General features: G+C 41.7%; 1 protein-coding gene across 2 annotated transcripts in view; it reads right to left on the minus strand.

Moving 5' to 3' along the window:
• The window catches only part of LOC124157652 (bromodomain-containing protein 4), a 577,672-nt gene that overhangs the window by 447,759 nt on the left and 107,099 nt on the right, over positions 1-22,814 (minus strand). The window lies entirely within an intron of this gene.

Raw genomic sequence — 22,814 nt, forward strand, 5'->3', positions numbered from 1 at the left:
AATCGGTGGGGGGCTATTTGTGAGCCGCAAAGGGGAACGGCAGGGTGGCTGGCGAGAGACAAGTTTGGAGGCGAGCTAAATTGACGCGCCTCATCGTCTGATGCCTTAACCCTTTACGCCCTCACCGTAGATACTGTCTGCATCGACTTCCCACTGTCCCTATCTGGGATTTTCCTTCCTCATAGGAAAATCTCTCCGGGATGGTGGTAGATTAATTGCGTATGCTTGGTTTCGCTATTTAGTGGGCCCTTTTCGCTCTGTAGCGTTGAAGTGTTTTTCCCCGTCCCCTTCCTTCCGCTCCTATCCCCTCCCAGAGGCGTCGGCGGGCTCCCATCGCGGCGGCGCCTCTATCCTTTTTTCCTTCCTCTCCAGCCCCTCCCCGGGTGACCGGGCGTATAAGCCTCGGGCTTGGTTCCTGGCTCGGTGTGTTGTAACCTCTAAGGGCTCCCCTGAGCCCTCATTCTTTGTCTGCATCGACATGATGGTACATTAGCATCAATGTGATGATAAATAAAAAAGAAACCCAGTACATAGACTCATGCTTGCATCCTCTCCACGTAGCTCCTTCATGATTTAACTTGGTAAAAAAAAAAATCTCCGCCACTTGACAAAAGTGAATATCATTCACGATTGGTTTTTTGACCGATCCAGGTTATATGATAACATGACGTAAGTAAACTGGCCGTGACTACAATTTATACTCTAGATTTTTTAAATTTATCAATGTACAAAATAGATACAATGAGTAACATATTTTTTGAAAAGGAAACATCACCAAAATCAGTCATATTCTTATCACACATAAAAAAATAACCACAATTCGGTAACCTAACCTTGCCTGCATACTTAATTACCGACTAAAATTTCTACAAAACTGATTTTACGCAAAAAGGTTGCTAGAAAATCGCGGTCCTGGAAAAAGTGTGAAATTGAAATCTACTCTATTCACTGTTTTAAGGGAATTTTACCCAAAACCTTGCGTACCTACCAGGACAGAAACATTTTTCAAACTATAAAAAAGTCAATATAAAATTAGCTGACACACCGAATTATTTATAACGTAAAGCCCGTCCACAAACTGGCACATTGTATAAATATAGGAATCCAATATTTCGGTATATTTATAGTACCGAACATCACTAACGCTCGCTGGCGTATACATCTTTAAAGTTCGCCCCAAACACCGAAGTGAGGCCGACTAAAAATAAAGCGATGGGCAGGAACCCAGGTAAACACTCAACCACGATGACGCACCTGAGTGGGGTGCTGCGATGGACATGGCAGAACGGAAACAATTCCGAGACTATCGGCCAAGAAGGTGAACGGACCCAAATAGATAAGCGGATGGGACGGAGAGACACGAAGATAGACTAGGAGGGGAGGAGGATAGAAAATAAGGATCCAACTAAACGCATGGGAATGAGGGAAATGAAATATAGCCAAAAATATTCCCCACGAACCGCAAGGCAACTAGCATTCCTTAATAAACTAGGGATAACCGCAAGCTAAATAAACGGTAAAACTACACCTAATTCATTCCTAACATTCAAACCAGTCCTAGCCACTCCAAAGTATAATCTATGACACATCATCACAATAAATTTATTGACTCGTCAACAGTCATATCGCTAATCTTCTAATAAGGTTAACATCAATGAGAAGCAATTAATTAACATATGACATTTAAGTTATTACCTCACTAGGTCCAGATAACCATAACCACTTTAGGAGACTGACTGCCAAAACAGATCTTAATGAGTGGATGATATGTAGATACGCAGATGTGTGTTCATCATTAATGTGTTTAAACGCAACCTGCTTACAGTATGAATAAAAATTCAGATAATCAGTACGCAAAAGAAGCATTTTGAAACATCATAGACATAAGAATGGGATTTTATACATAACTTTTATTTTGCATTACTTAAATACGAAGTTTTGATCATTACTGAAGTGGAATTAATTACAACTATTTTATTTTATCACTTATCTAATTATGATAAACTTATGAAGTCAGCACTGGAACTGACACACCAAGTCGCAAATCAGCGACCTCATTAAGACATCACGGGACGCATGACTCCTCGACGGAAATCACGTCATCTCCGCCGACCAGGCGGTACCTCACACGATATGGCCAGCCACACACGTCGTGATGCACAAGATCACGCACGCACGGAGGAAGAGCAGCTAAAGAAAAACGCGTCGGGGAGCGAAAAAAAAAGAAAAACGCACGGCTGACGGTGAGGCTTGAAACCAAACGGAACCAGTGATAGAGCACGTAATGGTGTCGTCTAAGAATTTTTTGCTCCCGCACCGTGGGGCAGACTAGTTCGCCGTCTCCGCTGAGAGGCATCCATCTCTTTAATTCTTCGAAGCATCACCACTACTACTATTCCCCACCAGAACACTGAACATGGCAGTTTTTCACTCGAGCCAGGTCGTTTGGTACGATCTACGTCGCTGGAATACCGTATCTATGCATGCAATGCAGAACGTCTAGAACACCGAATAGATCCGTTAGTAAGCGTAAAAAAACTTACGGGATTCGCAAATATTGAGTGATGGTCACAGGGACAATAGTCACGAAATGAATCAAGCCAGTAGCATTAAATAATAAGCAAGGTATTACTTGCACCACACGCCAAGTAAGGAGACGTCTTCAATGAAGGAAATTATAAAAACTAATTACAATTATTACGAGCATAAAATCCGCTATCTTATTACGAGGCTGAGACCTGCCAGGAAGGCAAGGACATGGTTTATTCAGGCAAAAAAGAACCACATTCATTCATGATGAAGACATGGGGACTATGACAGCGGTCCCTGTCAATTTCCCGGAAAAACAAAAGCGTGAACAGGTGGAAACGCAAACTAAGTCGTAAGACAAACGCAAAAAAGAAACGATGTCGCTTCTTTCATCAACTTTTTTTTTGCAAGAAACTGGATGCACCAGAAGTCCAGGTAACTTGCCTCGTAATTTTTGCAAGAATCCGGATTTGAAAGGGAAAAACCGCTTATAATATGCGGGGTCACTTTATGGCTATCCCCACCAACGCATCACAAATATTTTTCGCATGATGCGGGGACCTCGTGATCTCTAGTTAGCCGAGTTCATTGCACCGCACGATTTCTGCGTTGGGATTTCGGTAAGCCACGAAGCATGAGAAAGCGAGGAGGAAGGGAGAGGAGGGGATATGAAAAAAAATAATTGACTGCGGCGGTGAGTACTCAAATTGGTACCTAGAAAAACGCTTTGTATATATAATTCCCATTCACAGTTAAAACCTACAGAAGCTGACATTGGGAATCTACTGGGATAGAAAAATGTTACGCAAAAACATAGGGAGCGGAAAAATAAAGCACCGAAGCCACATATATGGAGCAATTAAAACAGGAAACATCAATTAATAAAAGATCGTAGCAATTTTCCCCAAAAATATTTACCGCGTACAACGCGTTTCGGCTCACTGAGCCATCATCTGATACAAGAGCTCATCTGGTACAAGAACATCATTTGGTGCAAGAGCTTATTGTACCAGATGATGGCTCAGTGAGCCCAAGCGCGTTGTACGCAGTAAAATATTTTGTGGAAAAGTGCTGCGATCTTTTATTTATTTAAATATATCTAACTTCCACCAATTGAAGCCTGAATCTGTTGAACTTATGAGGAAACATTAAATTTTGAAAAGCAAGTGCGGCAGGACAGTTAACTAGGAAAGGAAAAATAAATAGTTAGCCTTTGCAAATAAATGTCAGCAGTTACAAAGAGAGAACTCCGTTTTATTAAAATGGAAAAGAAAACGATTTCTGCAGGCATAGTTCTCCCTTCTAGCGCCGTTCCAAGTATGTACTTGGCATTTCGGGCTCTGAACACTCGAAAAGCGGAAGTTTCAATTTAAGTATTCTACTTTGTTACGCACTGCAAATGCCATCAAAAATTACTGCCTCCCGAAGAATTGCCCTCCCAGCTGCAGTGTAATTATATGGAATATATGATATACTATGATACTAGATCGCAACATAAACTATTTCCCTTCCTTCACTATGTATTTTGATGAAAAACATAGTTTATTAAAAAACCGATGGGCATGCCACAAAGATATCAACGAGGATGATGGACATCGACCTGAAAAACTATTAAAAAAAAAAAACTCATCAACAATAACTCAACACTAAATACAGTATGGTGTACGCGAAATTTTTTGGTTTTTATCAAAGTTCGGCTAACGTAATACCATTTAATCAAATAATTAATTTAACGAAATAAAATCAATGTCTAAGCATGCTTCCAACACGGTCGAAAAATTAAATACATTCCTTTTAATTGAAATCACGTTTATATTTTTCATTTCAATATTGTGAAAATGTTTTAAGTTCAGTTTAATGAAACGTTTTAAGCATTTACCAATTTCGGTCTAGGTGAAACAGAAGTTTGACAAATAAATATAAAATAGCAATAGCTTCCGGTAAAGTCACTTGAAATTTCCGCCAACGTCGCCAAAATGTTCGTAGTGAAAACTTCAACCTTCGACACTCCTGACCGGCCACGAGACACTACGGATGGGACAAGACGGAGACCGGGAGGTGGGGATAAATAGAGGGGGCACAGCGAGGCCGGGCCGACAGCGGAAGCTCTTAAAAGCGCCAGGTGCGGCACGTTGTGCGGCAATTAAAAAAAAGAAGAGCACACGCCGAAGCGCATCGCGCACGAGCCGGTAGCGTCGTAAAACGTCGAAAGAGGTGGGGGGAAGAGAAGCTTAGAAGAAAAAAACATGAGGAGCACACATGAGCTTCCTTTTTTCCACATTTAAAACCCTTCATCACTCCATTTTATTCCTTTTCATCGGCCCGGCCGAGTGCATCGGGAGGAGAGCGCGGCATGCATTAAAGAGTGCAGGGAAGTAAAACGTTTAACGGCTGCGTTTTTCGTTCCTCGATTTTTTTCCATTCCCTCCCGTGCGTGCGCGGGCCGCACGAGGATAGTAAGGAGCCCGCGACGACGGAGTGAACCAGCTGCGGCCACCGGCGAAGACGAGGGCAGTCAAGCGGCGGACGCGAGGAAAGAGCCACAGAGGTTGACGATCGCCCACGGACGCGGCACGCCCTGGAGGCGGGATCTTCGATTTAGCGCCTCGGTCGCGCACTCTGGAGCCGATCGGAGTGGACAACACTGAGGAAACCACAGTCCGTCCGGCGAATATTACAAAAAAAGGCAAGGCGACAGCATAGAGGTTCAATTCCATCCCATGTGAGGCCACCTCGTTCGCATTTTGATCTGTTCTTAAAAATGTCCGCGGCGCGGTAATGAGTGCAATGAGATCACTTCATCTCCAATATTTTGTGGAGTAATGTTTGCAATTGCGTGGCATAGCATTAAAGAGTTATGAATTTGATAGATAACATCATCATGTAAATAAATGTCGGTTAACACCAATAATTATACCTTATGTTCCCGTGAAACCCAGATCACTTTGTCCGTCAGAGACGCAAGTAGCGGCTTATTTTATTTTTGCGCGTGGGTGGCAACACATTTAGAGGCTGACTTGAGTATCCTCTTCCGTAATATTATTGAATATTATAAAATTCAGTTAATAAATAATATGAATAATAATAAATAGCAGTGAACGACGTTCATTTATTTATACCTAGTGAGGATGCTTGGATCGTATTAGAGTATTTTTAAAGATGAAAAATTGCAAAACGGTGAGCCAGGAAAGAATAATGATTTTTATTTTTTTAAATAATTACTACAATTAAAGTTCTACTGCCCTATTCAACTGGTAAGAATGTAAGAACAAACTAATATGTTACGTTAGTGAGAATGAAAAGAGAGAAGAGGCAGTAAGTTAAATGAACCGAACTGATGCAAATCCCACAATAATACCATAATTCAATCTGTCCTTCATTTCCATTATCCCCAGAACTTATCGTCGAGTCATATGTCTCAGGCATAATATCCATGATGACTGTCTATGAAGAACAACTTTCCATGAATTACGACACGACAATGCATACCTTAGTCCTTTTTTATCGAGGAAAAAAGAATACGACGACGTAACATATCTTACTCGATCAATAAATCTTACACTCAATTACAGCGATATCTATCATCTTCAATAACACTAGTGGAATACATTATACAATATGAAACATTCAACGAGTTTATTCAGTCCCACATTTTTTAATGATCCACGGAAAGATGTGATGGCAGAATCAACCAATATAAACCTTAAATATATCCATAAAATGATATACAAAGTGTTTTAGTCGTACTTCGTGATTAGCACATATTACAAAAAAAACAAAATCAGCTCCAAAGGCTTATGAATTACCACTCTCTCTCTCATAAAAGAGATCCGAGGGAAGAAAAACTGCCATCGAAACAAAGGCAAATCATTTACATGATCTTTCTTCCTGAAGACAAGGGATCAATTTTTCAGTTGCCATGACTGTAATATGTTAAACTGCACTCCAGTTGAAATAAATTCCATAAAAAATAACATTTGTATTGTAAAATAACAATCACCATTTGTTTGCAACTATATTCACCTCCTTGATATACTCACAAACCACAAAAAAACTTCAAGATTTCCAAACTGTCCATAACATAGAGAAACTAAAGAAGTTAAAACGGGTTCTGCTTCCTTATCCATACATAATGAACGAGAAACAATAAAATTGCATATTAACGAGCAGGAACTCATAATAAATTTAGCGCCATTAAAGAACGTGAAAAGGAAAAATGGCAACAAAAATCACTGGCAAAACGCCTTTGACCAGGAACCAACACACGCAATAAAAACAGCTAAGGAAACAAGCCTTCCAGGAGCAAAAGTAAAATATACCGTAGTTACATAATACAAAAACTAACTTATTTTGAGAGTGGAAACATAACTTCCAACAGGATATAGTTCTTTGCAATTAGGGGAATGCTTGGGGGTGTGTGCTTGACATTGATCTTAATTATTCTGATCGGTTGTCCTTACAAGTGATGATTCCGAGTGGCCGGAAACGCGATCGGTATTTGGTGGTCGAAATTTTTACTCCGATGACGAGATGAGCCCTGAAATTGGTCATCGGAATGAAAAATTTTCTAACATACTAAATTAAGATCGTAATGAAACCACTCAGACAAAACTGCGAGATTTAGTAATCATAGAAACGTTTAACAGAAGAAATTAATTCGAAAACAAATACAGTATCCATATCTGAAAAAAAATATCGGATACTGGTTCATTGTCACTAAAAGATAATATTAGAGCCTATTATTGCCGAAGACATTAATTTGAAGCCAATGAAACGTCAGCAGAGAAATTGGGGAGAAATAGATCGCCGAGGTGAATCCAGTTTCTGCATTATCAAGTGAAACACCGCGAGCCGACGGACCGCACTGCCTGTCTTTCAACATCCACCGGACATCAAAGAAGAAAAACCGAATGACTGATGGATTCAGGTCTCCTCCGCTCCCAACGGCAAGATAGGACCTCTTTGACCATAAAGGCTGATGGAAGTGGAGGATGAGTAGGTGGCCGGCCGCCAAAACAGGGTTCGGACGAAGGGAAAAAAATGCAACGGCCAGGGAAGAAAACATTCCGTGGATAAAGGGAGGGAGAAATGAGCTCACGTCAGCTGATGGAAGTTTCAGCGTAGATGGAAATGGCTAACAGGGTCGGTACGCTAAACCAGGATATACGATTTCCATGCCTTTCGGAACAAGAATGCGTGGCTTTAAATAACTTTACATTCCATGAATAACACGATCAATCGGCAACCGTGTTAGATAAAAATTTTATTCGCGATTCAACTGAGCCCTATTCAAAGTCCTGAAGAAAATAATCATTACTTCAGCATCACTTTACTGAGGCATTAGTACACAAACAGAAGCGAAAAGTTAAGTTATCAAGCAAAATAATTAATTACCGAGGAACTTGCAAAAAGAACCAACGGACGGTAAACAACCAGAATACGTATTTCACTTAACAATAAAAATATATAATAAGTTCCAATTACTTCCTGAAGAAATCAATTATACGTCAGAAATAGACAAATACTCGTTCACCTCTTTGGGTTATAGGCATTTGCTCTTGCTATCCCTGACGCCCCAATTCAAAGTGTAATAAACAATCCATACATTTTCAGAAATTTGTTTTAAAATCCGGAGTCTGAATTTAATAAAATGCATGAGTGATTAATCAATGCAGATATGTTTCAGAATCACGCAAGCGATAATGGTCAGTTAATAAAAAACGAAGGTGAAGTAAATTTTCTAATAACGTATTCTTTGGAGGCTCACGTCTACACACGCTTTTGGAGGCTCTAGCCTCAAAGCCACGTCAGCTTGCGGTTAGCGCTGTGACAACGTTACCTTGGTCTTGGTTACGTAGGCAATGCATTGTAAAGAAGACCATCAGTTTCGCAGGAACGCAGACTGCTGAAACACTGTAAAGCGGGCATACGAGCTACGGACGATTGACATTCACGCGGGGGCCAAAGACGCGTGCGGAGGTGTTGAAGGCTCACGCACGCGGCCGGCGTGCACCCAGCGATGACGGCACGCTTTCCATCCGAACAATGGGAACGCGATAAGGTGTCTCTTTAAACCAATGATAACGCATGAAGTGAAGGCGACGGTATGGGCGGAGGAAATGGTGAGGTGTGTGAGCAGAATGGTGAGGGTACGGGAAAGAGGAGAAGCTATCTGGGTCGTGTTGGGAAAACCATTACGCGAACACTAAACAAAAGAGTGACATGTTAGGATGTCCTTCGGGGCAGAATTGGGCACGAACAGGAAAGAGTTGAAGATGGGAACCACACGTGAGAGTACAAAGACTTGACGAGAGCCTGGTATAGAAGGTACCGTTTTATGCTCACGAAACGTGAGCCTTGAGAAAAAGTGGATAGGCAATCTTTAGTAGTTCGAGATGTTGGAATGCAGGCGATAAGTGATATGGACAGAATAGGCAAAGAAAATTAGACTACATGAAAACCAGAACTTTAAATATTTTATTCAGTATACATCTCAAATATAGCATTTTAGATTTTGAAACCTGTTGATATTCGTGATTAATTTTTCCAGCGTGGTATCTTTAGCGTCTGCTTTTTTAGAAGTTTGATCCTAAGCATAAGCGTTCATCAGAGTTCGTTTCATCGAAAGATGAGCTCATCAACAAAGTGTTCCCAAGATTGATAACCTCAAAAATCACAAATGTGATTTGGATGAATTAAACTTCGTAATTCAGAATCAAATTGTTTGTAATCTGTATTCATTCAAATCAGTCAACTGTGTAACAAACGAAGACGACGTCACCAACTATCCGTCCTATTTGTGGGGCTTTTAAAAGAGCCTCCTTTAAACGGTATTATACCCACAATGTGTGACAAGCATACGCTTCCCGGCACGGCTACACGCGTCTACCTCCCAATACATGGCACCGCTGGGTCAGACGTAAATGAGAAAAACGTGGACGGGAAGACGTGAATGAAAGAAGGGGGAGAGACGGGCATCACGCATCGCGAGAGGGCCTCTCGAATAAAAAAGGGGGACGGCTTCAGTGCTAATGTGACCTTCTCTTCGCACCTTCATCAGAACGAGTGTGGAGGAAGTGCGGTGACACCAGCGTCACAATGGTTCCTGGGAAGAGAGAGGAGAGAACACTTGGAAAGGCAAGGAAGAAGAGGAATACAGTGCCCACCAAAACTCCTTTTTTTTACACGCTTTTTCTTATTTTGCTTCCTTTATCTATGCCATCGATGGAATCTTCTGATTGATTTAAAACGAGTTAAGATTATTGGATCAGGTTGAAAGTTTGCACACTTGCTGGCTTCTGATGGCAATACAAAATTGGAATTTTGTTCCATTATGGTCCGATTAATTAACTAAATTTCCATACGGAAAAATAGTTTTAAATTTCCTAAATATATGGCGTAAGTTATAGCATTTTTTGGCAAAAATTTCTGTAACAGCTCTAGTTTAATCGATTACACGATTCACCTTAAGTCATCATAGAAACTTCTAGCCCAAGAAAGCGATTCTAAAACGATTAAAAAATCCATATCCGACGGAAAATACAGAATACTGATTTTTTTGTACATGAGAATGGCAGATAATATTAGTTTATTTAAAGATTGTTTCCAGGAAAAAGGAAACGGACATGGGGGAATATGAATATGATTTACTAAAGATTAATGGCACACAACCTCAAACGTTCCCAATCACTTCTTATCACCTCGCCCCCAGGGCACTGAATCCTAAGTCATGAGGCCGAAAATCCCTGTAGACGATAACGGAGTGATTTTCGAAGCGTCTGAAGATATGAAGCCGTCTCCATTCAGTCATCATGATCATCCCCGTCTTAATAAGTCACGGCCGCAACAATAATTTCAAACAGCGAGTCGATATCGCAAAATGAAAATCCCACGAACAAGTCGTGTGATACGCGAAGGTTGAGGACAAAACGCACGCAAGCTCTCGCATGATATTGCGAAATTCTTCACCCTTTCTTCAAAATCCACCCCTCCCCCGAAGTCAAATATTGCCCCCAGCCATTTTTCAGCCAACCAAAGGGTCACATAGAGGAGAGTTCCCACCCATCCCCAGAGACCGCACCCAGGCGGAAAAAAACACCGTGACACGTGCAGGGTGCACAACTTCACTCCACCTCAACCACTCATAACGTTCACTACGACAGGGAAAAAAAGCTGTTTTCAGAATGCCCTTGAAGGAAACATTTGGTGTTCTCATTTACGCATCGCAAGTTACTGAAACCATAATTATGATAATAGGAAGCTATATTAATAGTAAAACAAAATTTTTACGCGGAAGGAACGGTCACATTTTAAGAAAACAATCATTAAAATGTAGGAGGATATTTGCACAGTACATAATAAAAAGTAGAGCACAAAATCCAAAAAAACGATTGGAGAACGAGGTTAAAAGTTAATCCTTCCCTAGAACGATAATACCACAGCTGATATCGCCGCAATTTAAAACCAGGTCTTTCTACAGCTTAGTTACATCTTTGATTTATTAATCACTATTAGGAAATAACATTACGGATAGTAATAGGTCCTTACGTACGTACCTTTCCTCACATGCCCTGAGTTTGCTATGCATGCAGAAAGAAATGGTGCATGGTAGGTGGGAGCTATTATGTAGTGTAAGTATCAACTTAAATAATATTGTTTACATATCACTGTGGCAAAAAGTACCTTAAGTTAAGTGCATGATGAGGGGATGTACTCATCCAACACCCGAGACGTGACTCGCATGCTATTACGTAGAGGAAGAAATAAGCTTTTCCCTTGCGCATTTTACTCTACGGCATTTGACTCCCTCGTATAGACGCTAGACATCTCAAGCTTGAGTACCCAGCTTTTTCTCTGCAGAAGAGTAAGCGCTGGAGTATAATCGCACGAGACGTCGACCGCATACCTTCCACTACCCGTCAATGCCGCGTTCAATCCTTCTAAAAGAGACACTGACTCTTACGCCCGCCGTCTCTTCCCCCTCTTCCCCATAACACACACTCGAGACTTCTTCCAATGACATCCCCGCACTTTTAAAAAAATCCCACACGTCTAAATCGATCCGACAAGACAAGGGGAGAAGAACATGACAGACACGACGGAGAGGATTAACGCCAATACCGAAGGGAGACGGGGGGGGATTTATGAAAGAAAGAGTTTTCGCGTACGGAGACGAATCCAGAAAAAATAGAAACACACGAGACAGTGCAATATGTCCCCGAGGCTCCTGAATGAAACACCATCGTCGTGCACGCAATGCAGCGGGCAATTAATAACGCCTTGCCCCCGGAGCGAAATAACTAAGCCGAGCCTTGACGCGACCACAGCATCACGCGCCTAACGGCAGTTTCTCAACGGAAAGATTGCGTAAAAGGGAAAGATAATTCGCCCCAGGGGGTTATCGCGTCAATGAAAATAAAATTATTAAAAAAACGGAATTGAAAGGCATAAAAGTTGAAAAAGAGTGCTTTTATATGAATGGATTTCGCAACTACTCCGGGGGGGCTTCTTCGGACGAAGTCCAGCCAAGGCCGATCGAAGGGCGATGTCGCGTTCCTTTCGCATCGCAGATTCTTAGAAAAGACTGATGATGCGTCTCGTTCGGAACTGTTTCACGGAGGAAAACTCATCGATAACCCACGCTGACAGAACAAAAATACGGCAACGACTTACAGTTACTTCATCAAAGGCCTCGATGGGCGAATATGACAAACGGTAAGCCATTTGGGAGTTATATGTACCCCATATACAATGCTCATGCAAGCATACTTCAAAAAGTTTTCAGGGAAAATAATATAACTTAATATATTCCAAAGATATTTTAAAAGTATCTATTGAATCTATGCCCAATTCATAAAAGCATTACTTAAGCATCACAAAATATGAAACCTGGGTCAGTAGGAGCTTAACAATCTATAAAATACCCAAAGTTGTATCAATAAAAAAATACAATCGTAGAAAGATACGCCGGTAAGTCATTTTACCAGCATAATTATTTTATGTTATTAGGTTGAAAGTTAAGTTAACATTATGTAACACAATTCTCCGGTGTATCCGAGTTTTGTCAGCAAAAATAGGTAGCTACAACATAATAGGTATGTGCGTTCCGTGACGGAAAGAATTTTAAACGCCACCCATTCAATCTATTATTCGACAATATTTACCGAGCATTTATACACAGTTGGACTAGGTCGAACACCAAACTAAACTCACCACTGATCCTTGTATTGAAAGTATGAAAAAAACATGGAAAGCGCATTTGCCTCACTAGCCGAGGTATTTCCAGAGAAGAGTAAGACTCCGTGACCAGGAATTGAACCCGGATCTATGGTTTCCAGACGAATGCACGATTCGAGAAGGGGAAAGCACCACGTAGAAACACTAGTAATCGCCATTAACCTCGTACCAGTCATGCTTGGTCAAGCCAATACACCGACAGGTGATACCAATTGCAACTGCACCGAGGCAACAGGGAAGATAAAAGAAGGAAATGACACGAAAGTTCGCTGAAAAATCCGTGAAGAGTAAAAGTATGAAACACCCTGAGACGAGGACTAAATAGGGTAAAGGGTATTTAATCAAGATTCTCCGTAAGATTTAAATTTAAACATGACACCTGAATTGTAGCATTAACTCCATTACGAATGCAAACATCTGTTCCCCGCGGAGAGTTTATCTACGATGGCACTTCGAGTAAGGGCGATATCATCTGAAGCTAATGTTTCTTTCACTGATCGATAGTGCGATTCAATCATTAGATTACCGTAGCCCTGCTGTGCAGGCAAGTTTACTGCCATGAACAGACTTGCTCCCTCCCCACCATTCCTCCCGGCTCGAGAGAAAACCCTTTCCACAGAACACAAAAGGCGGGAGAATTAGAACGAGACTGGATTAATTGCGGATAATTCAACGCGGAGTTGCAGTTCCGATTGGCAAAGAAACGGAGGAAGTTCAACGCCATACGAAGAAAAATGAGAGAGGGAATTGCAGATTAACTACCACTTTTCCCTAAGTCGAGAACTAACATCTGCACCAAAGAAGGGACAACGAGAGTCACCTAACCCTATGAACAAAGCCCGAAAAAACAGAACTACGGAAATAAAACTAATGATATTTGGCATTACTTGGGCGGATTTGGAAACTATTACCAAATGAATGGTAAATAAAATATATTCTTTAGCTCTCTGCTTATATTTTTTCTCCTAAAAATAAATAGATTTCAAGTTAAGGTAAAGTCTAAATCTATGAAATCGAGAGGAGAAAAATGACACAAACTATAGTGTTGAACCAAATTTTCCTTACAACTCTACATGAAAGAAACCCACATTCACAACATCTTAAGAGGAAACGGAGGACAAGAAATACAAGAAGGATAAAGAATCATTGAGGGAAAACTGAATAAATATATACCTACAACAGAGGCATATCTATGAAATAAATTTGAAAGCCCACGAAATCGGACGAACAAAAACATATAGGGACATCTTTGATACAATGTCAAAGAATAGGTCGATACGACAATGAGTCATGGATGTTTTCTTGATTGACTCTTATGCCGAAAAACTAATTGATTTCATCGCGGAAGAATGCGACGGGTGGGGGGTTTCGGATTAGGTTATCACACGACGATAAGAAAGAGCAAATAAAAAACAGCAGAGGTGTATCAACCTCTGAATGACTGCTTATCCACACGAATTAGCTTCACTAGTACCACTATTTCATTGCGAGCGCAGCTACAGAGGCAAATAAGTAAAACCCTTTCTCCGTCTTTATCGCTTACATTCTTCACCTTTTCAAATTAAATAAAATGAAGGCCAGAACGCCTCTTACTTCCTCACTCCTTTCTAAAATTGGAATAAACTATTCCAATATATTTTTACCAAAATATTCCGTATTACAGCACAATGGAATCCTATGCTCACCACAACTCCAATGAATAGCCAACCTAAGAGAACAAGTAAAAGATAAATTTCCCCAGCAAGACACCTACACAAAAATTTAAAGGACCATGGGCACTTGTACCGGTAATGATCAACCAGATGGAGTTGAACGATGGAGGATTCAAAGCAAAATGGGCTATTTACCAAAAGTTAGGAGAAAATTGCGAAGAATTTCTGAAAATTTTCCTCATAAATAAGAACTTTCCATCTTCCTAACATTCTCTTCTCAGGTAAACCCAAACAGGAATAAAGAGCGCACGTAAATATTTACCACGAGGAAAAGCGAGCTCAGACGTATACCTGACGCGACTAAATATGGAGAGAGGGATAGCGACAACGCTGAGTTGACATTGCCTCCGGAATCGGCTCGAATGGAGGAGAATGCGGGTGACCCCGCGCGGGAACTCGGAGAGACACGCACACATATGATAAAATGCCATCTAGCATCAACAAGAGAGTAACATAAGACTCATGCTAAAGAAAATGACTTCAAAGCAAGAACGGGAAAACAGCATCCAGCAGGAAGCATGGAAACAACTTAAAATGTCACCTGAAGATGCTGAGGAATGGTTTAAACCAGTGGCAGACTTGAGTAAATACTTCATATAATTTCCAAAATGATTTCCTCGAAATCTAATTTTATTAAAAATGTACACATTGAAATACAAAAGATAGAACAGAAATAAAATACAGAACTAGTGGATTTCTTGGGGAGGCGAAAGAAAGATGAGTTAATATTAACTACATAGGCAGAAAAGTAACTGAAATCTTATAAAAATATTAGATACAATTTTTAAGGTGCGAATAATTACCGGTAACAGTGAATAAATACACTCTCAATCCCATGTCCATTTATACCCTAAATGGTATTTCGCCTCGGCAACTATCTGCCTCCAACTCTTTCAAACTTCTGCATCCACCTCGCGGATTACCATTTTCCCCATATCAATCAGCACCTCATCCTTCCATCTTTTTCTCGGTCTCCCTGGAAGTCATCTTCCAACAGGGTTTTCTTCCCAGACTTGTTTTAGTAGGGGCTCAATGAATAAAAACCAATCGTAACCTTAACATCTTAAAAATAAACGGGAGATAATTTACATAAACGAGAAAAATCTAACACAGAACAATTATGAACAATAGTATTCACTATCTCATGGCCACAGTAAAAACTAGCTCGCGAAGTAAGTGTAAGAGGACGGCCATTTAACAACCTACCCGAATTTAAAACGATAGAAATAACTAAAGCGCTCCATTTATGGCAGAAATTCCTAGCCAAAATCGAAATTCGAACCCGGAACTTTGAGCTGGGAATCCAACTCCTAGGTAAAGAAATTGGAAAGCAGTAGGAAAAGTCAAAGAGTAAGGAGAGGAGAATTGAGATTGACACATAAAAAACGAGAGGGAAGGCAAGGTGGATTAGACACGAGGTGGCAAAAGCCGGTTGTGAAATCACGAAACGAAAAGGAAGGTAAAGAAGAGACGGCAAGAAGAGGGAGAGAAGAGAAGGAAAAGAAAGAGAGAGCACGTGAGCGGTAATATCAGTGGTGCGGTAAAAGGAGGAGCCGGCGCGGCGACCGACGAGAGGAGGAGCGGGAAAGGGGGTCGTTGAACCCTCGTCCTCCTGAATGGAGGTCCGATTACGGCATCCTCTCTCCCTCCCCTTCCACCTTTCCAACCCGCGCCGCAGCGCCCCTCACGCGTATGCACAGGCGGACACACAGATATACGACAATACGACAGGAGAGAGGGAAAACGTCGGGCCTGGCCGCGGCGGCGCCCCGTGAATTACGAAAGCCCATTGACGGTCGCAGCGAGAAGAGGCCGGTGAGCTGCCCTCTCGCGTTTTACACGAGGCACGTAATTGCACAACCTGATGCGCGTGTAAAAGCGCGTTATACTATTCATCGCGTAAATCCGTGAACTGCATGGAGGCATGCGCAAATTCTTAATCGCGAGGCGAAAAAATAGCCCCTGCCTCTAAAATTGGAATAAATATTCGCGTTCGCTCAGTTATAAAAAATATTGGCGCTTGAAGATGCGCTATTTCGTGCTCCAAGTAAAGCCATCTCCGAAGACCGTTTTACACTAGGTGTTCCATTGAAAAAGATAACGTGGATTTCAATATTCATCGCGTTAAGTCGTGAATCGCTTGGAGGCGTGCGCTAATTCATCACCTGGAGGCGGAAAAATACCTCCTGCCCTAATTATAAACTGAATATTCGCTCAAAAAACAACACGGTGTTTGAAGATGCGCCCAAATCCCGCATTACACGAGGCACGTAATTGAACCACCTGATGCGCACAGGGAGGTACATTTCAAAACGCATGATGTAAAACCGTGAACTGCATGCGCAAACGCATGATCGCATGACCGAATGTATACAAACTACGCCGGGCTTTAAGTCTTAATAAGCGCAATTTCATGCAGAATTTCTCCTAAGAACGCACCATAGAAGGAACGAAATTGCACAACATTATGGACGGTGAAATTTTTCACAGATATCCTTGATTGATCTGTGCTTGGGATGTGATAAGCAAATTTACCGAAGAGCCAACGAATATATTATGAATAATTTTTCAAAGTTGCAACAATTCTATAGACCTTTGTCCACGCTGAATTTTCTTGCGGAATCTCTACTAGACTGTGGTATGCCCAACTCCACCTCAAGCTTAATTGATTGCCAATTAACCGCAAGGGTTGGACCAAACAGCAGACTGTAAATCGCTATTCAATACATCGAATGCTTTCGCAACGAGTGATGATCAAAATATTGCACGGCCACGAACCCACGACTTGAGGGAATGAGGAACTATCACCGGAGGGGAGGGGTACCGCGAGCGAAAATTAACACGAGCACGGAAGAAGGGAAGAGAAGGAGGAGCCCAGAGTACAACTCCCATTGAGATAACTACACGAAAGAGTGAAGAGAATAAAAAAATAGCTCGTCGACCAAGAGGAAAAACATTCTTTTTCCCCTTCCTTTCCTCACTCCTTTCCCACCGCCGACTTCCTTTCGTTACCGACTCCCGTGTTTTGTTTTTATTTCGCTCTCTCGAAACACGCGCGCAGCACGCGATGCACGAGCCGCGTGAGTCATTTTTTTTTGCCCCCTCGAAGTCATTCAACTCAAATCACAACCCCCCCCCCCCACTCAAACCCCCCTCTTTCTTTAATGTCTAAGGTTGTTGTGACCATTGTGCGTTCGCCAATTATTCGCCCGCAACCTACATTCGCTCACGTGTTTCCATAAATACACCCGCTGTGGCTTCGACCTACATCGGCACATGAATGGAAAACACTAGCGTTGCCCTTGCGGCGAAAGAAATACGGTGCGGGATAGGCATTAAATGTCGTGCAACCTGAACAATCTCCAGGTGATTTTTCTCGTAAGTAATACAAATGAATACAATTACTTTTGAAGTTCTATAGAGAAAACAAGTTTCCAGAAACAGGGAAACCAGGCGTCATATAAAATTGATTTCCAGATATATTTAGGAGGGCCGAACCTTGAAACGATGCAATAGTGAACGCCTGACATGATGGTGAAACTTTGCGATTCATAGACAACGTTAATGCATTCGGCAGATGAAACTGAGGACCCTAGCACTCACAGCAACATATGAAAGTACTGTAACGCTTAATAGCACATCTACGGTTCTAAAGAGTAACAAAACAATTTTTACTAACATAGAAGAATGGATTCCTCACTAATGATTAATGTCCACTAATGGACATCTCAGTATTTTGTACCGTACAGTCAACATCCCAATGCTTCAAATAATATACGGATGTTTCAGAAATAATTAGCGAGAATTCAACCAGAAAATCTAACATTTTCGAGCACTAACAGGTGAAAGCATTAGGCTTTACGGTCGAGGAAAACAAAACTAATTTCGTTTCCAAGTAAACATTTTTTATTAAACCACCATAGCATCCAATTGTCATAAACTCATAACCAATGCCCTGTCTAATAATGAATGCATGTGAGTCGAGATGCAGGCAGGGTTAATTGAAAAACTTGGATAGAATAATGCTTGATTTCCCCAAAATCAACATCAAATGCCCTGCTCCGAAACGAAGGATCCTCATCGCGAACGAGTACGAGTGCTCTTTCCGCTCCGGCAAATCCTTCATGCACGCAGCAATGCACACCTTGGGAGGAGAGGAATACGCCGTCATTCAGTGGACTGAGCAACACTCCAAGGAGGAAGAGACCGAGGACCGGAAGCGATAAGAGGCGCGGGGAGAGGCGGGCGGGCGGGACGACGATCCATTCATAGGACGGTTGACGCATCCTTGCTCGCGCGCTCGCGGAGGCCACGGTCGCACGGCCATTTTAATCGCCGCCGAAGTGGGGAAACCCTTATTAAGAGTGCGGGGCGGTAAACGAGCGCAAGAGTAAGGTGAAGAGTGGAGTTAACGGGCCAATTATGGGCGCGACCACCTCTGCCACCTACGCAACTGAAATTGGGACGGCTCGCGTTTTTTCATTAATTATCAATTAAGGTGGGTTAGCATAAGATGTGACACTGATATTACTCATAAATTTTGACTGTCCCCTTTCCCGCATTTTAACTTCCTTCACTTCTACACGAGGTACATATATTAGAAACTGAAATCAAACATTTAGTAAATTGAACTATAATATATACAGGGGTCCTACTCTAACTACATTATAAAATTCACGGTTATTTCCAGGTTTTTACGGTAAAAATGTCGTCAAATTCACGGTTTATACATAAAGCATTTTAGAAAGAAATATTGATCACGTAACAATCTTCAGCTGCACGTAAACTAAAAATGTAACAAACGCAAACAATGCAAGGAATGCAAACGCAGCAATGACACTGCTATCTCTCATGGCCTCACCTGTCGTCAGTAAAATTCAGGTCTGGCTAAAGGTTGTGAGTGGGAAAATGGAGGGAGCAGGGTGGCAGGGTAGTGAAGAAGCGCATGATTTTTTGCCAGGGTTAACGTCTTTCATTCGCAGGCTTAAGGTCAATGTGTCGTCATGGCACATGGACCAATAATTGCACTTCGAATACACGTGAGCAGATTAATGCGTGGACCGAGTCTGGCTGTGACTCGGCCTTGAAACACAGTCGAAAGATCGATTTTTCTTTTGATCCGTCAATTGTGGTTCTACTATCAAGTTTGAGAGATTTTTAAGGTTCTATGACGAAATTCACGACTATTTCCAAGTTTTATTCACGGTAGACAAAATTCACGGCTTATTCACGGTTTTAAGGTTTTCACGGTTGAGTGGGAGGCCTGTATATATCTAATACACTAGTAAAAACTGCAGTCTTGGTGATAATAAGATGGTGATCATTAAAATAAACAAGCATGCCGGCTCATATGGGCGAGAAAATTATTATTATTAACTTTAAGCGCAGGGCCACAGCCTTGAAACATAAATACAAAGCGAGCAAAGCTTCTAGATTGGTTGATTGTCTGAATAATATAAGATCATTTCAGTACGGACACATGGCACAAAATGTAACAGTATCATGTGATACGGTGAGTGCGATACAAATTCTCTAAAGCAACAATTCACGCACGAGCATTTACTAATAAATGAAATTTGCAAAACAGCCTCGGGAAATGGATGGCAGCTTTCATCTCGCAAAACTGAAACCTAACGATGGAGCATTTATCAACACATATGACCGACCACATAAGTGCGATTCAGACTTACAGCAGCCGCCAACACAGCGTCCTCTTCCCTAAGCGCCCTTATCTGACGCTCTTACATCAGTCTGATGCCTGTGAGATTGGCGATAATGCGACAGCGAGGTGCTGGGGACATGCAACATATCACCCTCGGAGGGACATGAACGACCTTTCCCAGGAATACAAGCAGCGACTAATGCATGAGAGGGGAGGGGTTGAGTCATCCGATCGTTCCCCGCGGGACACACAAGAGATCTTTCACGGCATCGAATTCCCCTGATAACCACCATAAAGAATCCGCTTACATGACAAAAATCAATTGGACCAGTACCCCCTCCCACTGGAAGCTAGACTGTAAAGAATACCACTTGGCGCTGCGCAAGGGTAATAGAGTATGCATAAGGTTTGCAAGAAAATGGGATGAAGGAAATTGGATAGTTAATAAAATAGCGAACGCTTTCATATTATGGGCGGAGTAAAGCATAAAAACGTCTGAAAATAGGAATCATTATATCACTCCTTTAAGTAATAATTACTATTCTCGGAATATCGAAATTCAATTTATGTGACTTCTCCAATATTAAAAATAATATTTATCAAAGCTAGACAACGGTTACACGACACTCAGAATTCAAAAATATATATCATTTATGCGAAAATGGAATGTGTGCAGCAATAAGTGAGAAAACTTTTATTCATTATCGGATGTGGGAAGGAACTAAGTTTTTATTCGGGATCTACAAAAATAAAACTTGAGCTAGTAAAAAAGGGAACAATGACGGTGATTTAAAATTCGAAAAATGGAATCTAAGCAGAAATTCTCGATGACTCTCTAAGATCTTCATACGCATTCAAGCATCACGAAAAACTTTACAAAGAGACTGATAAAATGCAAAGAGAGCTGATTTCCTGACTCATGCGTGGAGAAATGAAAAAAAAAACTCAAACCAATAAATTTCACACGATCTAACATATTTTATAGGAAACTTTTACTCCTCGCCAATCTTCGATTAATCGTACTTAACATCTTTCCCTCAGTACCGCAGGCTGCGTAAACTCAAGCCTCAGGACCATTCCAAGAGGAAAAAAGAACGCGAGAGGAGAGGGAGAAGAAGGTTCTCAAATTACCCCAAACCTTGGGAGCCCTCATACCCGGCGAACCCCCCCACCCCCTTTTCCACCACGCCAAACTCCCGAAAATCTTCGCCCGTCAACACAAAAGGGACGCCCCGAAATGACCAAGCGAACAAACTTTACGACGACATTCGGGGGGCGGGCGGGAGTTGCCGAACCACCCAGGACAAGAGCACACCGCCGGTCAAATTAGATTTACTTTGGCGGATTCGAAAGGAGGGATGTGGGCGGCGAAGAAGAAGAGAGAGGTCGGCCGGGTGGTGTGTGCGTTACACGCCCGACACCCACACCATCCCCCCCGCCCCCTGGGGCCACACCCCGGAGACCGGGGAGCGAGTACGAGTGGGAGGCGTCGGCGGACATGCGGTGGGGATTTCACCTCGACGCATCGAACTAAAAGTGATTTTTTCCCGATGCATAGAAAATACCATGAGGAAAAAGAATCGACGGAACAATAAATCTAGGTTTTAACAACACTCGATATCGTGCTGAAATTTCGAATAGAGCTAATAAATTAATATAAAATAAATTGATTTTTAACAATAAATGTTCTGTTAAGGTTAAAATAAATAATTCTACCGGATTACTTTTGAAAAATATTAATTGACCCATGCAAATTATCGAATTTATCGGACACGACCCGTGTTTCATAGCCAATATTACACGGTTTCGTTATGAAACCAGGTCGAGCCTATTTAAATCCATGAGAGAAAGATTATAAATTATAATTTTTCAATTTACATAACGGAAAGTTTTCAAATAGTAAAGACTGAAGTTAACAGTTCTTATAACAAGCTTTTATTGAGAAAAAAGAAGGTCTCCCCCGTATAAATAATTGACATTTTCTTCCGTGTAGGAGAGAGAGAGGAGAGGAGGAGAGAGTAGTAGTTCTATGTCTCCACATTTTGACGTAATCCTCCATGCTAAATATTTCGACTTGACAAGCACAATACGAAGGCAGAAAGCATTATACGCATAGAATCATCGATTGTAATGGCCAATGAGTAATGAGTACTCATATAAACATATAAAAATCGAACGATCGATGTTTTTCAGTTGATGTCGCATTCCTAATAAGAGGGAGAGACGGTGGTAGATCCCGAGGGACATTCGGGCTCTCGGCGACGGAAAGGGGAAGGGTATCTCTGGTGTGTTCTCTCACGAATGGGAGAAACTTACGAGGAGAAGAGGATGAAATAAGTGGACCCGGGAGAGAACTGGGACTGGTGACGTTGAAGGGTGTGGACGGACGAGTTGGGATGCGCGGCGGACAAGCGAGCAGAGTGGTAAGCGAATGAATCCGAGCATAAAGGTATTGACAGCGAGACAGGAAGGTTTCATCCCCAACTTTCCCCAGTTTTCCCTCCTTCCACGACGGACGTTCTCCATCACTGCCGACGCATTTACTGAGGGATTTTGGGCAGGCACTCCGGATCACGTATATACATAAGACATCCTCCGGGAGCATAACAATATTCGATGATCATGTAAAACAAGGCTTTGATTCAGCTAGATGATACAGAATGAAGGAATGAAAA

The sequence above is a fragment of the Ischnura elegans genome, chromosome 4, assembly GCF_921293095.1.
Source record: "Ischnura elegans chromosome 4, ioIscEleg1.1, whole genome shotgun sequence".
Classification (NCBI taxonomy): Eukaryota; Metazoa; Arthropoda; class Insecta; order Odonata; family Coenagrionidae; genus Ischnura; species Ischnura elegans.